Source organism: Mirounga angustirostris, unplaced genomic scaffold (assembly GCF_029215605.1).
Source record: "Mirounga angustirostris isolate CCGP_5_RB_7025 unplaced genomic scaffold, mMirAng1.0.hap1 SCAF_10, whole genome shotgun sequence".
NCBI lineage: Eukaryota > Metazoa > Chordata > Mammalia > Carnivora > Phocidae > Mirounga > Mirounga angustirostris.
In genome coordinates this window covers 112,994,002-113,020,496 of record NW_026991718.1, presented here as the reverse complement: position 1 = coordinate 113,020,496, position 26,495 = coordinate 112,994,002, and the positions used below count along the sequence as shown (strand labels likewise).

General features: G+C 49.0%; 1 protein-coding gene across 3 annotated transcripts in view; it reads right to left on the bottom strand.

The window, feature by feature from the left end:
* Positions 1-19,293, bottom strand: part of SNPH (syntaphilin) — a 36,260-nt gene extending 16,967 nt beyond the window's left edge. For all 3 annotated transcript variants that reach the window (XM_045883856.3, XM_064572999.1, XM_064573000.1), the window contains exons 1-2: positions 19,181-19,293; positions 18,816-18,921 (exon numbers count right to left, since the gene is read on the bottom strand). The gene's annotated coding sequence lies outside the window, so the exon portion shown is untranslated. The remainder of the gene's footprint in view (positions 1-18,815; positions 18,922-19,180) is intronic.
* Between the last annotated feature and the right edge of the window lie 7,202 nt (positions 19,294-26,495).

Below are 26,495 nucleotides of genomic sequence, written 5' to 3'. Positions count from 1 at the left end.
ACCTGCCGCAACATGGGTGACCGTGAAATATGCCAAATGAAAGAAGCCAGACACAAAAGACCACACATGGTCTGATTCCACTTATATGAAAGGTCCCTAACAGGCAAATCGGTGGAGACCCAAAGTGGATCAGTGGTTGCCAAAGGCTAGGAGAAGGAGGAAGAGGGCATGACAGCTAGTGGGAATCTCTTTTGGGGAAGAGGAAAATGTCCTGGAATTAGATAGTAGTGATGGATCACAACTCTGTGAATATACTAAACCCTCCTGAATTGTACATTTTGGGGGGGGAGGTATTCCTTTTTTTAATTAAATTAATTAATATATAGTGTATTAGTTTCAGAGGTAGAATTTAGTGATTCATCAGTTGCATATAACACCCAGTGCTCATTACATCATGTGCCCTCCTTAATGCCCATCACCCAGTTACCCCATCCCCCCACCCACCTCCCCTCCAGCAACCCTCAGTTTGTTCCCTATGATTAAGAGTCTGTTATGGTGGGCGCCTGGGTGGCTCAGTCGGTTGAGCGTCTGCCTTCGGCTCAGGTCGTGATCCCAGGGTCCTGGGATCGAGCCCCACATCGGGCTCCCTGCTCTGTGGGGAGCCTGCTTCTCCCTCTCCCACTCCCCCTGCTTGTGTTCCCTCTCTCGCTGTGTCTCTCTCTGTCAAATAAATAAATAAAATCTTAAAAAAAAAAAAAAAGAGTCCGTTATGGTTTATCTCCCTCTCTGGTTTCTTCTTGTTTCATTTTTTCCTCTCTTCCCCTATGATCCTGTTTTGTTTCTTAAATTCCATATATGAGTGAGAGCATATGCTCATTGTCTTTCTCTGATTTACTTATTTCGGTTAGCATAATACCCTCTAGTTCCATCCACATCGTTGCAAATGACAAGATTTCATTTTTTTCATGGCTGAGTAATATTCCATTGTCTGAATTGTACATTTTAAAAGGGGGATTTTATGATGTATGAACTTTTATCACAATAAAAAACACATTTTTTAAACCTACATAATATATATGTTTTAAATGAACAGTTGTAAAAGGACAGGCCTGGTCCAAAAAGGGGAAGGGAATTGCCTAGGGTGGCCCGGCCAGGTGCCACGGGGTGAGAACTAGAAGCAGCCCCTCCAACCCTCTGCCTGACTTCAGGCAGCCGGCCCTGGGAGCTTTCCTGGCACTCCTGACTCTGGGTCAGCCCGGAGGAGACAGGAGATGGAGGCTGCCCCTTTTGAAGTTTTGTGTCTCCACCAGCCCATCTGATCCTCTCCTGTCCCCCGCGCAGGAGGCCGGGTGGACACTGTTCCGTCTGACGCGTGGGAAACCTGAAGCCGCAGAGGTGGCAAGACTGCCCAAGGTCACACCTTGGACCTCCAGGCCGTTGGCACCCGCATTTCTACTGCATCAGAAGGTCTCATAATACAATGGAACTGGGATACATAGCATTATGCTGCACAAGAGAGGAGAAATCTGCTTTCCTAGAAGACTCTAAGAGTGTGGTGGAAGAGAGGGGGTGACAGGGTGCTTCTACAAGGTAGGACACCACCAAAACAGGAGGTAAGCAGAGCAAGGACCAGCGTTAAAAAAGAAATTTCTCATGTGCCTCTCCCCTAGCCAGTGTCTCTCCCTGCACCCCCCGGAACCCAGGCTGAGGGCAAAGGAGAAGCCCTCACCATGAAGACCACCGTTCTCACCTCCTCAGCAGAAGCAGCATCCTGCCTCTTAGCCCGGGGGGGCTCAGTGAGCCCTCCTCCACTGAGGGACCCTCAGCTCCTCCCGGCCACCTCACCTGGTTCCTCTTGGTGACCTTGAGTCTCAGCCACCATGCATTTGGTGGGAGTCACCCTTCTGACCCCACCTATCTCTTCAGGACCCAGGCAAGGGAGCGGACTGATGGATGGCTGGGGAAGTCCTGGGCCATCGGAGGACTGAGAGTTTCCAGCTCTTTCTGTCACGGCCTCCCTCCTGAAGGGGGATCTCTCTTTTCCCTTCTTCAGAGAGAGTCTTTGCTCTACCACCACCTCGGGCTTGTCAGAGCAGGCCCAGGAGTGACTCTGAAATTCCTGGCACCCTCTCCCAGGCCAGCTGCCCCGGGGTGGCCTCCTATGTGGGGAGGGGGCAGCAGGGAACACTGGCTTCCATCCCACACCACCCCCCGCAGCTGCTCCAGGGCTGCCTGTCTACAGACACCCACGGGGAGGTAGGGGAGCCGGGGGGCTCTGTTGCTGGCCCCAGCTCAGTGGCTTCCTGGCAAGTGACTCTGGCAGATGGAGGTCCTCAGCGACCTTGGCCGCAGCATATGCTCTCTTGGGCTTCCTGGCTGATAGAGCTGTCAAGCCTGAGCCTGGCTTCTCTCCCTAACCCCTCCTCCCGAACTTCCAGCTCTAAAGCATCAGAGGAAGGGGAAGATGGCGGGGCCTCCATGTCTAGGGACTCTCCCATTAGTCCAGGTCTCCGCCTGGCCCCCTTCCCCACTCCCACATTTACCCTCAAGTACCAACAGGGCGAACACACTCTCAGAAGTCCAGAATGGAAGGGATCTTGGGTAGACTTTGTCACGACCTATCATTGTACAGCGAGAAAATAAAACCCAGAGAGGAGCCTGAGATCTGTCTGAGGTTTGTGTCCAGCACCAGGCTGGGAGCCCCACTCCTGACGCCAGTGACGAGCCCCCACCCCTTGCCCTCATTTGAATCCAGGCAGAAGTTCTAGAAAGTAAGAACAAAAGGTAGCTTTTTGGGTAAAAAAGTCATGGAAGAGAGGCCTAGAGGTAAGACCGTGTACATCCCACCCACTTTTAGGGCAGCTCATGATGGCACATGATAAAACATACACCGAAACCGGGAGGGCAGAAGGGGTTGCCACAGCGTGATGACGATGCACCGTGGACGAGGTTCAGATGCAGCTCTGAGCTTCCTGGCCACCAATGCAAAACAAGAAATTATGCCCAGTCTTCTTGTTCTCGTGGTTATGGGAGAGCAAGAAGCAAACCAGTTCTCCAGGAGACATAAGGATCTTGAAGTGAATGCTACAAGAGACACTTCAGCATGGGATTTGCGGTGGGGAAGGAGTGCCCCCCGGGAACCTGCAAGTTCAAGGGGAGACGGTGCCCCCAGAGCCTACCTGGGGCACCTTGTGTGTGCTGTGCTCTGCCTACGGGAGGCTGCAGGACATATGAACACATGGGACACAAGGACTGAAGGGATGTGAGCCTGTCATCCCCTCTGCCCGGGGCCACAGCCCCTTTCCATGGAGACAGCCCCCTCCCAATCCGAGATCAGAGGGCTTCCATCTTCCTGGGACCCACATCACCTCCTGCTGCCTCTGGCTCGCCCTCCCTCTCTCTGAGCATTGCCCCACAATCTAGTCCAACTGCCACACTTTCCTAAGCAGAAAACCGCAGACTTGCCAAAGGCCACGGTGTGAGCTGCGGGACAGGGACATGAGACCGAAGGTGGGCCAGCTGATTCCCATCCCACCAACCATCCTGGGCACGCTGCTCCTGCTGGGAGCCAAGTCTCATCCAGCTCCTTGAAGGTCCTGGGGGCTGTGTGCGGGGATACTAGTCCCACTTACCCAACTGTTCCTGTTTGAGCCCAGGAACCATGGCCCCCCGCCCCCCCTTGTCAGCCACGCTTCGTCTCTCCTCCCAGGGCCCCTTTCCTTCCCAGCTGCTGGCTTCCCTGCCATCCTCAGCAGCTGATCCTTGTCTGGCTGATTTCCAGCGGGCATTTCCCATGTCAGGTCCAATTCTTTCACCTTCGCTAAAGTCTGGGGCTTTTGGCGGGGCCCGGTATGGCTCACACTTGCTACAGGAGGGTGGGTAATCATATAAACCCTTCTCTCAAGAAATCTTCCCTCTCTGGAGGGGCTGCCCCACCCCTTCATTTACCGAAAATGAACATTTAAAAATGCTTTAAAAGGTAGATTCCGCAAACATCTATGTTCTATGTTGAAAGTTCTCTGAATGAGGTTAAGAGATTTCATAATCTAAAAGAAAGGAACCATGGTTTTGGCCTCAAATATAGCTGGATTTGAATTCCAAACCCCACCACCCACTATCTCTATGACAGCAGGACTTGACTTCTCTGAGCCTTTGTCTCTTTATCTGTAAAGTGGGGCTACTTCCAGTTGTTGTGCATGAGCATGGTCATGGTTAGTGGGAAGGTCGCTAAATGCCTAGCAGGAGCCCAGTTTATAGAGAGCATTCCACAAACAGTAGTAATTATTTATTAACCTAAATCTAGTCTTCTTTTAATGTTATTCATATATATCACATCTTTACCCCAGTCCAGAGTCTAATCTGAAATATCATAATAGCTGGTATCTCAGGGGCTCCTGACTACAGAATCATTTATATACACTTAGGTCCACGGGCAAAAAGAAAGAAAAAGTCACAAACCAATCATTGTCTACCAAATGGCAGACTTTCAGGACATTGCCACTTCGATCTAACAGAAGGTCTTAAAAATGAACATGTCCACAATTCACAGTGGTGATGGGTATTAAAGAGGGCACGTTCTGCATGGAGCACTGGGTGTTATACGCAAACAATGAATCATGGAACACTACATCAAAAACTAATGATGTAATGTATGGTGGTTAACATAACATAATAAAATAAAATTTAAAAAAGATGAACGTGTCCAAAATACAAAGTCCTGCTCTGGATGTGAGGTCTCCCCGCTTCGTCTCTGGCCCAAGCCACCAGCTCCCTCCGGGTGATGCATCAGTCTCAGCCCTACAAGCTCCACACAGTAGCCAGAGGGATCCTTTTAGAGTATGAATCTGGTCATGTCGTTCCTCTGCCCAAAACCCTTCCCAATGGTCCCCTGTTGGAATGCATGCCAAAGTCCTTACTCTGGCTGATGTTGAGCCCTGCATCCTGTCCCCCCTCCTTCTCCCTCTGACCTCACCTCCTGCTCCCCTCATGCATGCTGCTCCAGCCACACTCCCACTCAGGGCCTTTGCACAGGCTGTTCCCTCTGCCTGGAATGTTCTCCCCGATCTCTGCCCCGTGTATTCTCTCTCCCCCTGCAGGTCTTTACTCCAAGGCCACCTTCTCCGTGAACCTGCCTCAACCACTTTGTTTAAAATACAACCCTCCCTCTCCAGCACTCCTTCTTTCTGCTCATGCATTTTCTCCAAAGCCCTTAGCAACAGATATTTCTGCATTTACTTTCTTTCCAGGATATAAGTTCCAGGAAGGTAAGGATGTCTGTGCATTTTGTTCTTTATATAATTCTCAGCACCTAGACCAGTGCCTGGCACATCACAGGCCCTCAATAAATATTTGCTGAATAAGTGGGTGTGTATGCACTTGGTTTGATGTCACCACCCATGTACGTGCAGGCTTCTTAGCAAATCAAAACGGGGCAAAAAACAAAAACAAAAACAAAAAACCCTCTATGGCACTTGGTTAATATTATTACAGTCTTTTGTATACATGGTGTCTTATCTGGGGGCTTGTCTCTCCTGCTACACCATGAGCCAGAGGTCATCTGAATCATCAGGATGTAGCACGGACTGGAGGACAAAACCCTTAATAACCACCCCTGAGGGAAAAGGATGAAAGCAGTCACTTAGCACCTCACCAGGCCCCCGGGAGTCCTGGGGGCTCCACATTTATGCTCTCAATTCACACTTACGTCCCCCCACAGGTTAGGGAGTGTCCTCTCCATTTTACTACCAAGGAAGCTCAGGCTCGGGGGACCCACTGGTATGTACGAGGTGGCAGCACCAGGGGGGCCCCAGGATCGGTGCAGCTGCCCCTCCAAATCACATCTCCACACCAGAAAGTCCAAGTAGTTGTGCTGACAACTCCTAATCCTGGTAGCAGCCCCCAGAGAAAGATGAAGGAGACACAATTAGAGTGGATGGAGCCTCACTATCTGCGGATTCTGGATTTGCGAATTCACCTACTCACTAAAAATGATCTGTATCCCCCGAATCAACACCCGTGGTTCTTGCACGGACACGCACAATGGGGTGAAGAATGGGAGTTCCTGATGTGCACGTTTCCAGTTGTGGGGCGAAGGCAACCTCGTTTCACTTCTTATACTGCTAAGAGGTCCTTTCTGCAGCCTATTTAGTACCACATTTTTAAAAACATTTTTGTCCTTCTTGTTGGTGATTTTGCTGTGTAAAACGACCCGCAGTGTAGTGTGGAGGCTAGTGTTCCCATGCACGAGAAGCGGTGATGCCGCTTTCTGCCTTCCGGAGAAAATGGGTGTGTCAGGTGATGTTGTGCAGTAGGAATTACAGTGCTGTCCATGTGAGTTCCATGTGAATGACATCAACAAGTTATATTAAAGAAGGTGTCTTTAGACAGAAACACCCTAAAACAAGGTGACGCATTGGCCCATTGATGGGAACAATGTGACTGGGGGCTCGCAGGAACCCAGCCCCGTGTTCTCCCTCAGGAGCCACGGTCACTAATTCCAGGTCCGCAGCCGCTTCGCAGAACATACCAGTGCAAAGAACAAGCATTGCCTATACTAAGTCCAGCTCTCCAGGACACAGATCTGCACACACAGCATGCACGATGTACTCCCACTCCACATGTGCTCGGTTCCAGGTACCAAACACCATCGTTCGCACCAGCACCTGCCAGGTCCCCCCCGAGGGGTGTAACGACCACATGTAGGAGGAGCTCAGGGGATCGAGGCAGACACTCCTGGATTCAACTCCCAGCACAGCTGGGGTTGTATGCCTTCCGGTGGGTCACACTCAGGGCCAACTTCCTTGTGGGCGTGTGAGGTTCATCATGGTCACGATGATGAAGCGAGGCTGTGCACGACAACTGCCAAGCACCGTGCCAAGCACACAAGCCACAGCTGGGATTGAGTTTCTGGCAGGCAGCAGGGCAGAGCCTTTTAAAGCCCACGCATTTGCCTAGGGTGTGTAAGGGGGCCCAGGGGAGCCACTTAGGGCCACCTCCTCCTTAGCGGACTGGCCTTCCTCCTCTGACAGGCCTGAGCCTCCTTCTGCCTAGCACCGTCTCCATTTGTAGACTAGGAGTCCAGGAACCAGATGGCCAAAGCCAAAAGGTGCCAGAGACAGGTGACTCCAGAGGTCCCAGATGGGGCTCACAGGCCATATCATCATGCCAGTAGACCACTTTCCCTCGGCCTGCATATGTACATATTTTCATCTGAGTCGACATTAATAAATTGAGACATTTTGTATTTAAAAAAATCCAGATTTCTGGCTTGTCTTAAACACCCCAAAAGATCTTGCCTCTCTGCGTCTGCATTCCTGCATGGCACTGACCCACCGAGGCTGGGAGGCGGCTCCTTTTTGCTAGTGTTCTTATCGGCCCTCTTGCTCTCACACCTCGGCTATTTTGCTCATTAGCTGCCTAGTGCTGGAGTTTGGAACCTCTGGTCTCGTCCAATCTCACTTTACAGGTAAGTGGGGGGTGGGGGGTGCTCGCCCGAGGCCCCAGGTAAGTCGGTGGTGGAGCCGGGACTCGAACCCTAGACCTGCAGCTCTGCATCCCGGGCACTGAGAGGCACAGGAGGCTGGGAACCTGCAGAATGGGGATGTGGGCTGAGGGGGAGATCCTGTTCAGCAGAAGGCTGCTGGGGCCGGACGGAGAGCTAAAAAGCACACCTGCTCTGCTTGCAGTCAGCAGAACTCTTCTCCCCACCTGCTGGTGAGCTGACCTTCCCCACCCTGTAAGATAAACTCTTGTACAGACTCTGTTGACACAGTGCTCTCAGGTGTCCCTCTCACCTGTGCTGCCCCACCCCCCTCCCCCTCCCCCCTTCCCCTGCCAAGGTGAAGATCTTCATTATCATAAGGGGCCCCCCCGGGGTGGGGGGTGGCATGCCAAGCAGGGGCTTTGTCCTGGGGCAAAAACTAGTTCTTAGCAGAGGATCCACTGTGAGCTTTAGCTTCCTCATTTGCAAAATGGGGTATCCGCTGGCAAGGCTGAATTAGATAATGCGTGTGAAGAGCCTGGCACACACGCCCCAGTGAACGCTAGTTTCTTTCCCTTATTTTATAAACCAAGGGCCTGGAGACAAGTGAATGATTCATTCCAAGAAGTTCAAGAAATTGAAAGGGACTTCCTTAGCTCCCACTGGATAATTTTAAAAGGTTAAATATAGTTAGAATTGCGAAGGTATTTATTATAGTTATAAAAGTAGCACACTTAAAAAAAAAACAACCTACAGTTTTGCTACTCAAAGATAAACCACTGGTTAAATTCATTGCTGCTTCCTCCAGTTTTTTTCTAAGCACAGAAAAAAATGTTTTTGAGGGGAGGTGGGGAATTACTTTTACATAGCTATAACCATGGTATATATGCACCTTTATATCTTTTAAAAATTTAACATAGTTTAAGAATTGCCTATGCCATGGCATATTCTTTATAAAAAATATGTTTTCTAAAGATTCTATTTTTTTAAAGTAACCTCCACACTCAACGTGGGGCTCGAACTTACAACCCTGAGATCAAGAGTCGCACGCTCCATCGACTGAGCCAGCCGGGCGTCCCCATAAAAAGTATTTTATGGGCTGCATAATTTTCCATTTCATGGGTCCATCATGGTTAAGTTAACTTTCTCCCTTGTTGAATATTTAGACTTTCTCACTATCAAAAAGAATGCTACCATGCAGACCTTTGTGCATAATTGTTTTCCTGTATTTAGAACTACTGCCTCAGGATAGATCCCCAGGGGTGGGTTTATAGCGTCAATGAATATGCTGCCAAACTGCTTTCCTAAAGGGTTGAGTTACCAGAAGATTCTCCCACCCATAACATATGCACATCAGCTGTGTTTCCCATTGGACGAAACCACTGGCACTTAGCTCTGCCTCTTAAAAGGCAAGAAGTTCAAGCTCAAACGCAGAGAATTATCCGCGATGATCTTTCTGGGTTTCTTCAGCTTTGGGACAAGTGTCTTCACCTGCATGGGGCAAGCAGGGAAACTCCTGGAGACACCTAGCTCAAGAGCGACCTAGCTCCAAGCAGGCCTGAAAGCAAGTCCCCGGAGTCTCTCCCCTCTCTCCTAATGATGGCACTCCTTCCCCATGTGGCAGGTGGCTTCAGTCCATATTCACCCAGCCTCTGCTGTGTGCTGAGTCCTCCCTAACGGTCCCCGGACTCACAGTTCTTGCCAGGGAGGGGCTGCGCATGGGAGGGAGAGAGTCCCTCTACAGAACTCAGGAGGAGGTATGCGGGAGCGGGGCTCTGAAGGTTGGGTGCGGAGCTGCCTGGGGAGGAGCATTCCAGATGCAGGGCGAGGTGGGGGCCAGCAGGAGGCGGAGAAGGAGGAGAGCTCCAGGGGTAGCTCAAGGCACAGGGGAATGGAGAGGGAGGCTGGACGCAGGGAGAGGGCCTTTGGAGCCTATAAGTTCTGAGCAGAGGAATGACAAGGTTGGGTTTATCTTACAGAAGCTGATGCTATCCCAGCTGTGCTGGGGATGGGCTCGAGAGGGATGGGGAGGGGCACCAGGAGACCCTAGAGGGGAACAGAGGAGGGGGAGTGAGAGAAGCAAAGATGGCTTCCAGAGAAACTAAGGACAGAGGCTCCTAAGGGCCCAGAAGAGAGGGGTGGTGGGGAATGAGGGCAGGGGGAGAAACGTGGTGGAGCCCAGGTGTCTGGGTAGGTTCGGGGTGGTGGACATGACTCACTGCCTGTGCAGTGTTCACTCTCCCCCTTAGTCACAGGACCCTAGTGTGGGTCAGGGGTGGTGATCGATACACCTGACCTGACCCACACAAGCCTGCAGAGAGCCTCGGCCGTGCTGGCCTCGCGCTGTGAGCAGCGGCACCCCGCCTGGGCCCGCGAATGGGGCCACATGTCGTTTAGCCTGCAAGGGCCCAGAGGAGTGGGCATCACGCCTCCGGCGGCTTGGGTCTCCCAGGGGCCGGGGACACGGTGGATTCCAAATCAAGGCCTAGCATACACCTGCTGACGGAAGTCAGGCAGCCAAACAGAATGATCCGGGATTTCCTGAGAACCCCACGAGCTCAAACCAGGTACCGGGAAAGCGGCCCTGAGAGGGCTCCACCCTCCACCTCTCCTGGGACACAGCCTGGCAGAGCATCAGGAGCCAGGACACTCAGCTCTGCCAGAGACTGACTCACGAGCCTCAGGGCACAGCTCCCTTGACCTCTTGGTACCTCAGTCTCCCCATCTGTAAAATGGAGATAACACCCCCTACTTGATGGCGTGCTTGCGCTAAGCCGGCGTCTGCCTTCCTTGTCAGCCTGTTTCCCATCACATCTGCTTCCCAGCCATCTCACTGAGCTCACCCTGTGGACTCATGCTTTTGCCAATGCAGTGCCCTCTGCCCAGAAAGCCCTTCCAAGCTCTGCTCTTCCTCGTCTTCCAAGCTCAATTCGAGCACGGATGCCCATGTGTAGCTTCACGGGAGATGGAGCTCACACTTCCTCCTGGGAGGCCCCTTGCACACGCTCCCTTCAGAGCACTTCTTACACCAACAGGACACAGGTTGTTTGCACACAGGCTCACCTGTGGACCACAATCTTCCATCTTTTGAGGGTTTCTAAGCCCCCCCCCCCCGCCCCCCACAGGCATCTGGCGTAAGCGGCATGCGTGCTGCAGGCTAGTGGTCGGAGGGCTCTGGCAGAAGAGGCGATGAGCCTTCAAGCAGGCACTGCCCCAGCCTACACAGCCCCCGCACCTGGCCCAGGGTGGAATCCAACAAACCTTCCTCAGTGAGTACAGAGCTCCTCCTCCTCCTCTGCCTCCCAAAGGCCTTTTGATGGCAACAGATAGCCCCAACACATACTCCACATCCTTGGAGCTGGACGGCCAGCTAAAGAGCTCCACTGGCCTCTCACTCATGAGCTGTGCCCCCCTTACAGACCAGGTGAGGGCGGCTCAGAAAGGTTACCTAACTTGCCTCGGGTCAAGGAACAAAAGGCATCAAGGACTCCACCATGGGCCCTCTTCCTCTCGAGATCAGAGGTCTGTGTGGGCTCTGACGCCACACCCCATGGGATCTCAGGGACCGAGAAGCTGTTGAGATGTGTGAGCTTTAAGAACATCTAGGAGCTGTCCTTCTGTCTTCTACCTGTGGCAGAGAAGACATAAATCTGGAAGCAGGAGTCCCTCAGGAAGCCAGTCTCCCTCTAAGCCTCTCTCTCTCTCTCTCACCCACATGTGCATGCCCACATTGAGTCTGTAACTCCCACTGGGCCCTCCAGGGCAAGACACACATTGGGAGAAAATACTTGCAAAATACATATTTGACAAAGAACTTGCATCCAGAATGTATAAAGAACGCTTACGGCTCAGTAAGAAGACCAAGAACCAAATGATTAAATATTAAAAGTGGGCAAAATGTTTAAACAGAAATTTCGAAGAAGATATATGGATGGCAAATAAGCACAGAAAGAGATGTTCAACATCATCATTAGGAAAATGCCAATTAAAGCCATAAAGAGATCCCACCGCACACCTGTTAGAACACGTAACATTGAAAAGACTGACCATACCAAGTGCTGGTGAGGATGTGGAGCAACCGGAACTTTCATACACTGAAGATGGGATTGTAGAATGGTACAGCCACTCTGGAAACTCTTGGGAGGTTTCTTAAAAAGCTAAATATATATTTGCCAAATGATCCAGCCTTTCTACTTCACTCCTAGGTATTCGCCCAAAAGAATAGGGAAGTATTATCCATGCAAAGGCTTACACACATGCTCACAGCAGTTTTATTTGTAATAGCAAAAAACTGGAAAAAACCCAACTGTCCATCAGCAGTTGTCCATTAGCGATAAATTAATCATGCTTTTTCTTTATCCACACAATGGAATACTACTCAGCAATAAAAAGGAATATATTGATATACAAAACAACATGAATCCCAAAATAATTATGCTAAGTGAAAGAAGCCAGAACCCCCCCCCCAAAAAAAAAACAACAAAAAAGCACACACTGTACGATTCCATTTATATAAAATTCTAGAAAATGCACAGTCATGGACAGTGATAGAAAGCACATCAGAGGCTGCCTGGGGATGGGGGAGGTATGAGAGGGAGGAATTACAAAGCGGCAAGAGGAAACTTTGGGGGATGATGGATTTGTTCGTTATCTTAACTGGGGTGATGATTTACACCATGTCAAAACTTACCAAACCGTACACTTTAAATGTGTGCAGCTTGTTGCCTGTTGACCACACTTCAATAAAACTGGGAGAAGGAGAAAGAGGGGAAGGGGCAGGGGAAAGAGAAGGAGAAGCAACCCCAGCAAGCAGGAGTCGTTCTCAGGAAACCGGACACACACACACGGACACAAACGGACACACAGACGCTGACTCTGAAACTGCCACTTGGCCTCTAAGAGTCTCTCAATCCAGGATTCCAACTAAAAGGGACACCAAGCCACTTGTCATTTGCTCATGACTTTTCCAGAGTCCCCCGCGCCGTGTGCATGGCTCAAGCTGGGCCCCGGAGATGAAGCCCGCGCAGGCCTAGCCCTGGGAAGTTCCTCCTGTCAGCCGTAGTGTGGCCGCCCCAGAATCTGGCCTTGACACTGAGCTGCACGCCTCAGACATCCCAGCCAGGTTCCCTTCACACCCCGTCTGAGGTCCTTCTCTGCTCGAGGCTTCCTCCCCGAGCAGAGGCCAGCTTCTCCTCTGTGCCGGCCAGGCGGCAGGGCTGTCCGTGGGGAGTGCGCTCGTGGCCGGACTGCAGCACGACCTGATCAGACAGCGGCAGACCTCGGCCGCAGGGCCAAGGTGACTTCCAAAGAATGGGACCTGCCCCCCACCTCCCGCACTGAGGAGTGGCCAGAAGCCTCTCCTCACGCCTGTCTCTCGAGGGTGGCTTCTGTGCCAGGCCTCCCAGGCTGCCAGCCAAGTCCCCTCTTCAGAGGCTGCTGACCCAGCTTCCAGAACGCCTGTGGTAGGGAGGCCTGGCCAGCGCCAGCTTCGAGAGGGGCAGCGAGGTGTCTGGAGGCCTCAGCCCCTGGAGACCCGATCCCAACACTGCACCCCAAAAGGGCACAGGGAGGGCCTTGAGAGCCATGGGCCCAGAAGCAGGAGATCACAAAGTGCCAAAGTCATGCGGCCTCGTGGAGGCCGGACGCTCTGGCCCAGGCCTGCGGTTCCGGCCTCGTTGCCCTTCTCTGCCATCACTCTAGCCCGGCAACTACGAAGCCCAGGTGCCTGGTATCTAGAACTTTCCACGGAGGACGCCGACGGACGGCCTGCCACAGACGCATTTTAATAGGCGCACTTAAAAATGTTGCCTAGTTGGCCACATTTTAGAAACAAGAGATGTGGGCGCCTGGGTGGCTCAGTTGGTTGAGCGACTGCCTTCAGCTCAGGTCATGATCCTGGAGTCCCGGGATCGAGTCCCGCATCGGGCTCCCTGCTCAGCAGGGGGTCTGCTTCTCCCTCTGACCCTCTTCCCTCTCATGCTCTCTGTCTCTCATTCTCTCTCTCAAATAAATAAATAAAATCTTAAAAAAAAAAAAAAAGAAACAAGAGATGTCACAAACATCCCTGTCCTGTCTTATAAATCAGAAGACCTGCAAAACACTGGCCCCACACGCTGGCCTGGCGAGAGAGGCAGGCCAGCAGCTGCCTCTTGCAAGCAACCACTCTGCAGTGTGCTCTAATCCCTAATCCCTGTTCTGCCTCTGTCAACAACGGAGCTTGAGGTCCCCTGCTTGCCATGTTTTATTCTGGCATCTAGACCTCCTAGTGACAATAGGAGGTAGATAGCCTCATGTCCCCATTTTACAGAATAGGAAACAGAGCAGCGTGACTCCAGAGCCAAACACAAGAACACGTCTGTGACAAACGGAGCAAAACATGGACAGTAGAGTTTTTAATAAGGCAAAATGCATTTAATTTGGAGTACTTTTTTTTTTTTAACTGATATTTTATAGCCTTCTTGCTTTGGGGATAGAGGTGTTAAAATGCTCTTTCTCTCACTGTATGGCAGTGGTAGTAAACAGAAATCTGTTTAAGTGTCATTTGAATGTCCATCTGGCAAAATATAAAGTTGGCAAAGCTAGGACAGATTCCCAAATGTACTGATCTTTGAAATCTAGGTCTGAGAACCACTGTTCTGCTATATAGCCTTCCAGTCCCAGAACGATAGTGTGCTTTTGTTATTTCTCCTGATTAAAAAAACAAAACCAAAAACAACCCAATCCTAAATCACCTCTACCTGCACCTCATCATACCTTTGAAGAGGTGGCTTTTGAACTGAGTGTTCCCCGAGCCCCCTCCCTCCAGCAAGCCTGCAGAGTATTTGCTTGTGCTTCTTGTTATATTTATCTCATTCCTCCTCGGGTTACAGTTATCTGTATCCTACCCACTCTTGCACCCCCTGAAGAGCTTATAGAACAGAAGAAAGAGTTGGCCAGTCAGCGCTTGAAGGGCCCTCAGAGACCCCCCGCCTCTGCCTGTCAGTTTGTAGGTGTGGAAAAGCCAAGGGCCTGGCCTCAGGCCACCCAGGGAGTTGAGGGCAGAGCAGAGCCGAGATGAGGACCTGAGTCTCCTGATGCCTTGGTGCTGGCTCTTTCCACTTCCCCAGGCTTCTCCCCAGACACTCCCTTCTGGTTGGCTTAGCATCTTGATTCAGAGGACAGTGCTGAACATTTAACTAATGCTGTATCAATTATCTGTCCAGGGGCACAGCAGCCTGGGGAACACAGGCCTCCTCTTCTCTACGGGCTCTCTGCTCTAGCTACATATCACCGGCATTAAGCCTTCACTCAGCGTGAGCTGCCCATCAAATGAAGAAATGGCCCTCCAGCCCCTGGTGACCTGGATGCAGAAAGACCCCATATGGCTCAGGAATACAATCCCAATTAGGCCAGAGTTATGATCCCAGCCTTGCTGAGTAATCTTGGGTAAATGCCTTCACCTCTCCAGGTGTCAGGTGCTCCAGACAGGTGGCATGCTGAGAATAGAGATGAAGAATTCCCCAAGCCTATTGGCTTAGTTATCCAGCATTAGACAGGCTTTCCAAGAGGAATTTCAGAGTCTCACCTCTAGAAGCCTCTAAAGACAGGAAAGATTCTCATCCGCCTGGGACAGATGGATTATTCCACTAGAGCTGTGTCAGAGTGAGCTTGAATGGTCCCTCAGACTCTGTGGCCACTTTTGGTGTTGCTGGGGTCAAAAGCCAACAAATCTTTAGAACGGTTTGGAAAGGTCCTAAGCTGGGTGGATGATGAGGATGATGGTGATTCATAAACTCAATTCAGAGTTTCAAGGACATGACAATGGCATCATCTCTCTAGAGCCTTCCTGATCCCTCGGAGTAGGAAAGATCATCTCCCCTCTCTGACCCACCATTACACACCATTATCAGTATGCATCACAGCTCCTAGATGGTTTATCATACCTACATGTTTAGATGTTTGTCTCCTGCTTAGGTATCAGTTTCTTGAAACTAGGGATCACCTCTTACTTTATCCTGGATCCCATGCGCTTAGCCCAGGGCCTGGCTAAGAAGTAATAAGCAAATGCTGATCAACGTTTAGCTAGACAAGGAATCCCCCCACCCTCCCCATTCTGGGACAAGGTGGCAGTTAGGTCTTTTAGAGCCAATAGATGCATCTAGTCCATCTGCAGGATGGAAACGCCAACTTCCGGAGGGAGACTGGCTTACCCAAAATTACTCAGTTAATGCGAGGGCCCAGACTAGAAGCAACCCTGTTGACTCTCAGTACAGTGTGCCCCCAGCTAAACCTTCTCAGCTAGCCACACATTCGCTGTGTAACTCTGGGCAAGGCTCTATGTCTCTCCGTCCTGGCTTTCTCTTTTGTGGAATGGGTAAAAGTCATAACGGGATTGTCTCAGGAATAAATAAAACAGAGCACAACACATAGGGAGCACTTAAACAGTGTGTCTGTCGTGACTGTCGTTCAGGTCCAGCAGTGAAAGGGCACCCACCACCCATCAGCAAAGCACGGCTCATGGTGACAGGAGGGCTTCCCAGCCCTGCTGTACATGCTCTTCAACCCAGCAAGTCCCCTGCAGTCATCACTTTGGGGCAGTACCTGATTTCTGGTCACGAACCCTTCACTGCTTTCCCTTCTCCAAACCCCGAGGCAGGTGCGCAAGGGCACACACAATTCCCAGCCATGACAGCAAGGTATATACAGGGTGAGGGAGTGAAACCTTCGGAAGAGCATGCTCTTCCGGGTCAGACAGACCTGGTGTCAGGTAATATGCTGCCCTTCCTAGTTGTGCAACCGCAGCCAAGTCAATCCCTCTCAACCTCGGGCTCCCCATCTTTCAAATAGATATAATTTGTGACGAGGATCACCCGAGGTAGGTAACAGCCTGGTATTCCACAGATGATACTAAGAGTAATAATACTTGTCCCATTTTCATTTAACAAAATGCACATGACAAAATGTCAGAACCAGAAGGAGCGTTAGGGATCAAGTAGTCCAGTCCTGTCATCTGATAGCTGGGGACCCAGAGGTCCTGATTGGCCCAAAGTCACACAATGGGGCAGGGGTGGAGTGAGACCTGGGGCCTGGGTCTCTGGATTTTCTACTGCGTGTCCACTTCGGCCCACTTGATTCTCCTCATCTGCCCCCCCAGCCCCCATACCTCCAAGCACATTGACGGGCTGGAATCAGGTTCTTCCCAACCCTCTTCCCTTCATGCTCCTCTTAAACCAGGCGGCACCATCTGTTTGCCAACATCACCCCTCTGCCAGGCACACTGAGCCCCTTCCAGCCTGCCTCGAGGAGAAGGTGAACCAACTGCTGGCTATTGGCCTTACACTAATGACACTATTAGTAATAGTGATTAATGGCAACCAGCAACCTGCACAGTGCCCTGTGCTTAGCAGCGCTTTTCTGACAACTGTCAACACATTCCCGCCGTTTCTCCCTAACCTAGTAGGCTTAGGGACATAACTTCCTCAAACTTATTCAACACTTACTGAGCACCTATTTTGTGCCAAGCCATGGGCCAGAGGTTGGAGACACAGAGAGGAAAAAGATGGGGCTTCTGTTGGGAGGAGCTCACAATCTAATGGGGACTTAGGGCAGGTGGGGACATAACTTCATTTGGCCCAAATGATGCAGCAGCAAAATGCCCTGCCCCAGCCTACAGGGAGCCTTCTCTATCATGCTGTAAGAGGCAGAGTGTCTGTGGAATAAATTGGAGCAAGAAAGGGTGACTGCTAGGCTGAAAGGACAGCAGGAGGGAAGATAAAGAACAGGAAATACAGACACCAAACACTGCCTGTCTCAGGGAGATTCTAGTGGGAGACTGCAGGGAGGGCAAGGGAGGAACAGCAGGCCCCATATGGGATCAGGAGGCCCTGGCCCTGACCCCTGCCAGCACACAAGATTCTGATGCTTCTCTTCCCTTAGGGACTTTGCCCTCGGATGCCAAGATTTTCCAAACCCAGTGCTGGACTGTATATGCCTCCTTGGGTCCATCATTAGCTAGAATGATGTCACGGTCCTTGCAGTGGAAGTGTTTGTACCTCCTGGATGCTTCCTAGGCCCTCAGCCCAACACACTCCAGCATTCATTATGCCCTGGCAGGGATGCCATCCGCAGGGATGCGGAAGAGATCGGTGGGGTGGGGGAGGGGGAGAAGAGGCTAAAAGCAGCCACCCCTCCTTTCTTCCCCCAGTCTATCTCTCAAGTCCTACGACCCTGAACACCTACTATGTGCTGGGCACAGGCATGGTTTTAGATACTTCCTTATATGTCTCTAATCATCATTCAACCCTCTGAGGCATGCCTGTCTCTTCCCAGATTTACAGATGAGGAAATTGAAGCCTGGGGATGGAAAGTAACCCCACGAAGGTCACCCCACTATAGGACTGTCTGATGCCTCCTGTTCCATGAGGCTCACAAGGTCATGTTTCACTAGAGAAGTCCAGAGTTGAAAGAGACCAACTGAGGAAACCCCAATTATTTCATAAACCCAAGCTTAAATTCTGGGTTGCTTTAGAGGGGCCCCCCTAACATGTAAGAGCTACTTGAGTGGCATATCACAACTATACAGACCATCGAATCCAACTCCTGCATTTAACAGATGAACAGACAAGACACCCACGCCTAAAGGATTTTAAGATGGCTACTGGTGGCCTACTAGGAGGCTAAGGGAATCGAAGCCCAATCTCTGGCACTTTCCCTACACCACCCTGCTTGCAGAGATCACCTTTTCCTGATAAGCTCCTCTAGCCCATCCCACCCTCCAGATGGGCAGAGAGGGCAGAGGAAACAGGCAGCTGTGTGACCAGGCCTCTCCTCAGTCTGCAGGGTTGAGGAAGGGAATATGGGGCTTCCCAGGCTAGTAGGTGTTCTGCTGAGGAGCGGAGGGAGCTCCAGGGAGACTGAGGCTCAGATCTCCCCCTGTAGCGGTCATGGGCATGTTTTCCAGGGCCCTGAGGCTTCGCTGGAGAGAATGTGGTAAAGAAGCAGTCATTGGCACTTGACCTTGGGTTGGGTGTGTGTGTGTTGGGGGGGGGGTTCCACCCCTCTTTCACCCCTAGGTACCCTTGCTCCTCCTCAAAAAAGGAAAGGGGCTTAAATATTTGCTAAATACCTGAAGAGGAAGACATTTAAGAACGGGGTGGTCCCTAAACCTCTCCTAATCGCCCACCTTGGGCATCTTCCCTGCAGCAATCAGCATCCTGTAATTAGTGATTTTCAGGGTTTGGGGGAGGGATGGGGGGGAATGAAGGGAGGGTAAAAATGAGTCACAGTTAACTCCTCCTCGGCCGGTGCCCTCTGAGGGATCCTACCGCAGCCGGCGGTCGCCAGCGGCCCCCGCCCGCCCGCCCGCCCGCCGGGTGCAGCTCAGGGCCCCCTCCGGGCTCGGCCGCGGCCTCCTCACCTGAGTCCACTGGCGCTCCGCAGCCCGCCGGCTCTCACCGTTCCGGTCCCGCTTGGCGCAGCGCCTCTGCAGTCGCGGCTGCAGCTGTCTGGCCCTGATCAGCAACCTGCGGCGGTGGGGGAAAACACACAGACAGGGGCGGGTGAACGCGGGCGGGGACACCGGGCAGCCGAGCCCCCCGCAGCTGACAGCTGGGCCGCTGAAGCCAGAAAGCCCGGAGGGCAGGCTGCCTGCCGGGCGCTCAGTCCCGTCTGCTCCCCGGCGCGGCCCGCGCCTCCCCTCCCCCCAACCGCACGCGGCACTCGCCGCTGCGGTGGGCGCAGCTGGGCGGGGGGCCCGGAGGTCCCCGGGGTCCCTGTCATCACCTGCGGAGGCTTCCATGGCTTCGGCTGCCCTGCCCAGGCCGCCGACCTGCTCTCCGGAGCCCCTGCTGGAGGCGGCTCGCCAGGGCTGGGGCTGCCGGGAGGGAGGGGAGGGGAGGGTGAGGTGGATGGAAGGGACCAGCCAGTGGGCGGCTCGCTGGCAGCTGCGTAAGCGGCCCGTCTTCACTTTCCTTCTTAAAGAGATAGTTGGCATCTTGCTCCAGAGGACGCGGGAGCCGGGGCCGAGCACGCATGGGGTGGGGTCCTCTCGCACCGACACGCCACCCTGTGCTTAGAGCTGGGCAATGAGGCACGGAGGAAAGTGCATTGTCCACTGACAGGCTGTGGGATCTCGGGCAAATGCCTTCACCTCCCTGGGCCTCAGCTTTTTCATCCGTAACATGGGTTGATGATACCAATCTCACTTCCTGGCACACTGCCGGCTTATGTTAAATAGTAATGTCATCTGAATTCCGTGAGGAACACTTTTCACTTCTGAGTACCAGGGTTACTTATTTAATGTGAACAGCATTTGGACTACTAAGAAAAATGATGGCAAGAATCTTAAATATCTGAAAACGAAAATGTTTGTCTTTGAAGTATTAAGATGGTGAATCTTTGAAAACATGGAGAGATAATCACAACCTAAATTAAATGTTCGTTATACACCTTTTCCCTCTGTCTTCGATCTGCTAATGCCGGGGAGATAAGGGGACCAAAGAATCCAGAGAAGTGGCTTCTCTGCCTAGCCCTTCCACTTCTAGCCATGCAACTTTAGAAAGTGAACTACTCTCTGGACCTGTTTATCTGTTCCATGTGTGAGAAGTGGGGTGCAGCAGGAAGGGGCTCTTCTGAAGCAGCCTCTCTGGTCAGTCATTCCTTGCCTCAAAACCATCCCTTACTTTTCCAGATCTCTGCTCAAATGTCACTGACTCAGGGAGGCCTTCCTTGGCCACCGTACATAACATAGTAATTTCCTCCTCCCCTACTCCTTTTGCCCTAGTTTTGCTATATTTCCAGCTGACATGTGGTATATATATACTATTTGTCTGTCATTGTCACCCCTACTAGAATGTACACTCTTTGAGGGAAGGAACTTGGTACTTTCCCCTGCTATATTCCCAGTGCCTAGAATAGTGCCTGACACTTATCAGGTGCTCAGTAAATATTGACTAAGTGAATGAGAGAGCAAGCATACATTGTGCCAGGCCCAGTCTTCCATATGAACACTAGGCCAGATGCCATCCTTCTCTCCTAAGACTCTCACGTCAAGTTTGTCTACTCTTGGCAAGGCTGAACTTGTACCCTCTACCCTCCACCAAAGCTGAGAGAGAATTTTTAAAGTGATTTTACCCACTTTATATCATGATTCTGCAGTACAGGCCTGGTGAGAAATAGTACTTACAAAGTACAGGGGAAAAAAAACAGTTACTTTAAATTTAGTGTTACTTGGGGCGCCTGGGTGGCTCAGTTGGTTAAGCGACTGCCTTCGGCTCAGATCATGATCCTGGAGTCCCAGGATCGAGTCCCGCATCGGGCTCCCTGCTCAGCAGGGAGTCTGCTTCGTCCTCTGACCCTATCCCCTCTCATGTGTTCTCTCTCTCTCAAATAAATAAATAAAATCTTTAAAAAAAAATTAAAAAAAATAAATTTAGTGTTACTTTTCAAAGTTAAGTCTTTTTCTGTGGCTGGAATTTGTGATAAATCCACCACTCTGTAATGATGCCTATAATTTTGAAACTTATGCCTATAAATTTTTTTGGTGTTGGTTATATTTTTCCTTCTATTCTATTAAATTGAATTTTCCTATCAGATGGCCATCATTAATTATGCTTTGTGGAAAAACATGGCAGGGCAATTGTAGCAGGAATAGGAAATTGTTGAAAAAGCCATGTGAAATAAGGTCTGCTGTCTAAAAAAACCCCCAAAACTAATGCTGTATTAGCAAGTCAATCAATAATATGTTCTATCCGCCCTAAAGCCCACTTAAATTATGTGACTTCTTTGCACTTGAAGCAAAACCAAAGGAAGCCATACAATTTGTTTTATCAGGAGATAATTTCTAAGATCCTCATTAAAATAAATTTTGTCTGTCCCCATGGGTTTTTGTTTTTGTTTTTTGCTTGGTACTTAGAAGACTACATTTCCCAGAAATCTCCACAAGGAACTTCCCCCAATCAAGAGAGCACCTCCACCCACATTACTTCCATCTGGGATGGTGTTAGCTAGTAAAGAATTCTCTCCTCAGCATCATAAGGAATGTGATGAAGAGAGCCAGTATTTAGTTATAATGTAAATTACAACAAATGAGGATTTTAAGCATAAATCAAATTATTCTAAAGAAATTAGTAGTTTGGGGGTACCTGGGTGGCTCAGTTGGTTAAGTGGCTGCCTTTGGCTCAGTTCATGATCTCAGGGTCACGGAATCGAGCCCCCCCTCCCCTGCGGGTAGTCTGCTTCTCCTTCTCTCCCTTCCCCCCACTCGCGCGTGCGTGCTCAAGCTCTCTCGCTCAAATAAATAAATAAAATCTTTTTTTTTTAATATTTTATTTATTTATTTAACAGAGAGAGACACAGCGAGAGAGAGGGAACACAAGCAGGGGGAGTGGGGGAGGGAGAAGCAGGCTTCCCACCGAGCAGGGAGCCTGATGTGGGACTCGATCCTAGGACCCTGGGATCATGACCTGAGCTGAAGGCAGACGCTTAACAACTGAGCCACCCAGGCGCCCAATAAATAAAATCTTTAAAAAAATTAGTTTTGTTTTATACTAATTGGGAGATACTTTTTTTTGACAGAGAGACACAGCAAGAGAGGGAACACAAGCAAGGGGAGTGGGAGAGGGAGAAGCAGGCTTCCCGCTGAGCAGGGAGCCCGATGCGGGGCTCGATCCCAGGACCCTGGGATCATGACCCGAGCTGAAGGCAGACGCTCAACGACTGAGCCACCCAGGCGCCCCTAATTGGGAGATACTTAAATTTGTTTAGTTTCAAAAGCAATTTTGGTTCCAATTCTGGGTAAACACTCCTCCCACTGAATGCAGCAATAAAACCTGTGAACAAGTAGCAGCTACATGAGTAGTCTGAAGAGAAAATACTAGCAGGCAAATTGGGGAAGAAGGCCAGAATTTTCTGGCCTAGTGAACTAGCAAATTTACCATTTTGGTTTCCTCTGGTATCCCCTGGCCTAGTCTCAAGGCAGCCCAAACCTGGAATTGGGGAATCAACACAGAAAGAGCTCCCAAAGCAGCTCTCTAGTTCTGACCTGCGGTTCAGGAAAGGAGAGCCCCTTATGTTCAGTGTGAGTGAGGGAAAATAATTTTTCTTTTTTAATCTTTTCTCCATTGTCTCATGACCCAACTCCCAGGCAATCCTGCAGTGGTGGCTAGGACAACAGGGACCCACATGTCTCAAACTCTGAGGAAGGAGAGACTTCTCCAATCAGAGTAACTGTGGTCCTGAGAGATGGTGAGCCTCTGATGTTTTTTGTCTCCTTCTGTCCTCCCATCATTTGGCTCCAGATGCAGGTGCAATTGTGGGAAGAAGCCAACAAAAGAGAAGAGTAAATAAATCTCCACACTCCAGCTTTCTGGTGAACCCCAAAGAGAGAAACCGAATAATAATAATAGAAAAAAATAATTTTCAGTTACTACTGAAAACAAGGAAAAAAATCTTGAAAGCAATCAGAGAAAAATGATGTATTAATTATACAGGAAGAGTGATTTGAATAACTGTGGATTTATCAACCAAAACCATAGATGGCAAGAGAAAATGGAACAAAATTTTTAAATTGCTGAAAGAAAAGATCAGTCAACCAGGATTCCATATCCAGCAAAATTATACTTCAGGAATAAAGGTGATATGAAGACATTCTCAGATAAAGGAAAACTAAAAGAATTCATTGTCAGCAGATCTGCTCTGAAGGAACTGCTGAAGAAAATTCTTCAGACAGAAGAGAAATATTAGAAGGAAATGTGGGGCGCCTGGGTGGCTCAGTTGGTTAAGCGACTGCCTTCGGCTCAGGTCATGATCCTGGAGTCCCTGGATCGAGTCCCGCATCGGGCTCCCTGCTCGGCGGGGAGCCTGCTTCTCCCTCTGACCCTCCCCCCTCTCATGTGCTCTCTGTCTCTCTCATTCTCTCTGTCTCAAATAAATAAATAAAATCTTTAAAAAAAAAAAAAAGAGAAAAATAGTCTATTAAATTTACCCAGATATTTACCATTTTTATTGTCCTTTCCTTCCTTATATTCCACGTTTGCTTCTTTTTTTTTTTTTTAAAGATTTTATTTATTTATTTATTTGAGACAGAGAGAATGAGAGAGACAGAGAGCACATGAGAGGGGGGAGGGTCAGAGGGAGAAGCAGGCTCCCCGCCGAGCAGGGAGCCCGATGCGGGACTCGATCCAGGGACTCCAGGATCATGACCTGAGCCGAAGGCAGTCGCTTAACCAACTGAGCCACCCAGGCGCCCCGACTATTTTTCTCTTCTTGAATTTTTTGAAGTAAGTCTGACAGTTGAAAGCAGAAATCATAACACAGTCTGATGGTGTTTCAATATAGGTAGGTAAGACAATTACAATATAAAGGAGGGAGTGTAAAGGAAACTTCTATGATGTAAGGTTTCTACACTCTAAGTGGTAAAATACTGATTCTAAGTAGGGTGTGAAAAGTTAAGTATATATACTGTAATTCTTAGAGATCCTTAAAAATATAGTAAAAAAACCAGGTAAATTAAAATGGAATTTTAGGGACACCTGGGTGGCTCAGTCGGTTAAGCATCTGCCTTCGGCTCAGGTCATGATCCCAGGGTCCTGGGATCGAGTCCCGCATCGGGCTCCCTGCTCTGCGGGGAGCCTGCTTCTCCCTCTGCCTCTGCCTCTGTCTCTCTCTCTGTCTCTCATGAATGAATAAATAAAATCTTTAAAAAAAAATAAAAAATAAAAAATAAAATGGAATTTTAAAAATATGTTTAAATATTCCGAAATAAGGCAAGAAAGGGGGAACAGAGAAACAATAAATAGGGGGAACAAATAGTAAACAAATAATAAAATGGTAGATTGATGTGCAAACATATGAATATTTATATTAAAAATAAATGGTTTAGATACATCAATTAAAGAGATAATCAGAATGGATAAAAAATGACTTAAAAAGATGTTGTCTATAAAAAGCTCACTTTAAATATAATGACATAGGTAGTTTAAAAGTAAGACATAGAAAAATACATACCATGCAATCACAAATCAAGAGAAAGCTGGAATGGCTTAAGATGAGAAAAAGTAGATTTCAGAGCAAAGAAAATTACCAGGGATAAAGAGAATCATTATACAAAAATAAAAGGGTCACTTACCAGGAAGACTTAATTGTAAATGTGTATGCACCTAATAAAAGAGCTTCTATATACATTAGGCAAAAGCCATCAGAACTGAAAGGAGAAATACACAGTCACAATTACAGCTACAGAGGAATACTCTTTTTCTCAATAATCAGTAGAATGAGTAGACAGAAAATAAGTAAGGATAAGGAGAAGTGAAGAGCACTTGTCAATCAACTAGGTCCAACTGACATTGATAGAACACTTCACCTAACAACTGCAGAATATATGCTTTTCAAGAGCCATGGAACATCCGCCAAGACAAACCCTATACTGGGTCATAAAACAAACCTTAACAAATTTAAAAGAATCAAACTCATTTAAAGTATGTTCCCTGATCATCATGATTTAGACTAGAAATGAATTACAGAAAGATAACAGGAAAACCTCCCTTGGAAATTAAATAATATCCTTCTAAATCATCTACAGGTCAAAAAGGAAGTCTCAAAAGAAATTAGAAAATAGGGGTACCTGGGCTGGCTCAGTTGGTTAAGCACCTGCCTTTGGCTCAGGTCATGATCCTGGGGCCCTGGGATCAAGCCCCACATCAGGCTCCCTGCTCGGCGGGGAGTCTGCTTCTCCCTCTCTCTCTGCCTCTCCCCCCACTCAGGCTCTTTTTGTCTCTAATAAATAAATAAAATCTTTAATAAAAAGAAATTAGAAAATATTTTGAACTGAACAAAAGTAAAAATGCAACATATCAAAATTTGTGCAATGCAGCTAAAGCAGTACTTGAAGGGAAATACATAACATTAAGAGTTTAAATTAGAAAAGAAGAAAGGTTTTGGGGCACCTGGGTGGCAGATAAGCATCTGCCTTCGGCTCAGGTCATGATCAGGGTCCCGGGATCGAGACCCACATTGGGCTCCCTACTCAATGGGGAGTCTGCTTCTCCCTCTGCCTCTCCCCCTGCTTGTGCTCTCTCTCTCTCTGTCGAATAAATAAATAAAATCTTTAAAAAAAAAAAAAAAAAAGAAGGCCTCAAATCAATTAAGCTTCCATTTTAGCAAAATAAACTCCAAGCAAGCCAAAGGAAAGAAATAACAAATATCAAAGCAAAAATTAATGAAATTGAAAAAAGAAAAAGGAGAAAATCCATGAAACCAAAAGCTGGTTCTTTGAAAAGACCAATAAAATTAATAAATCTCTAGTATGACTGAAAAGAGAAAGAGAGAAGACACAGATTAACAGTATCTGGAATGAAAGAGGGGTTATTACTGTTGACCTTGCAGACCTTAAAATGATAATAAGGGAATATTCCAAACGACTCTACACACATAATCACCCATTTAGATGAAATGGAACAATTCCTCGAAAACTGGAAACTACCAAAAGTCACTCAAAATGAAAAAGATACCTGAATAGCCCTACAACTATTTTAAAAATGGAATTCATAGTTTAAAACCTTCCTAAATATAAATCCTCAGATCCAGATTATTTCATGTGTAAATTCTACCAAACATTTAAGTAAGAAATAACACTAATTCTACGTAGTCTCTTCCAGAAAAATAAGAGGAGGAAACACATTCCAAGTTATTTTATGAAGCCAGTACTACCTTGATACCAAAACCAGGAGAAAATAATATAGGAAAAGACAAATACCCTCATGAACTAATATCCCTCATGAACACACATGCAAAAATCCTAAACAAAAACAAAACACCAAATCCATATGAAAACATGTTCAATATCATGAGTTATTAGGAAAATGCAAATCAAAACTATGAGATATTTCACATTCGCTAAGATAGCTATAATTTTAAAAAGGAACAATAACAAGCACTGACGAAGATGTAAAGAAATTGGAACTCTCAGGGTGTCTGGGTGGCTCAGTTGGTTAAGCGGCTGCCTTCGGCTCAGGTCATGATCCTGGGGTCCTGGGATTGAGCCCTACGTCTGGCTCCCTGCTCTGCGGAGAGCCTGCTTCTCCCTCACCCTCTGCCTGCC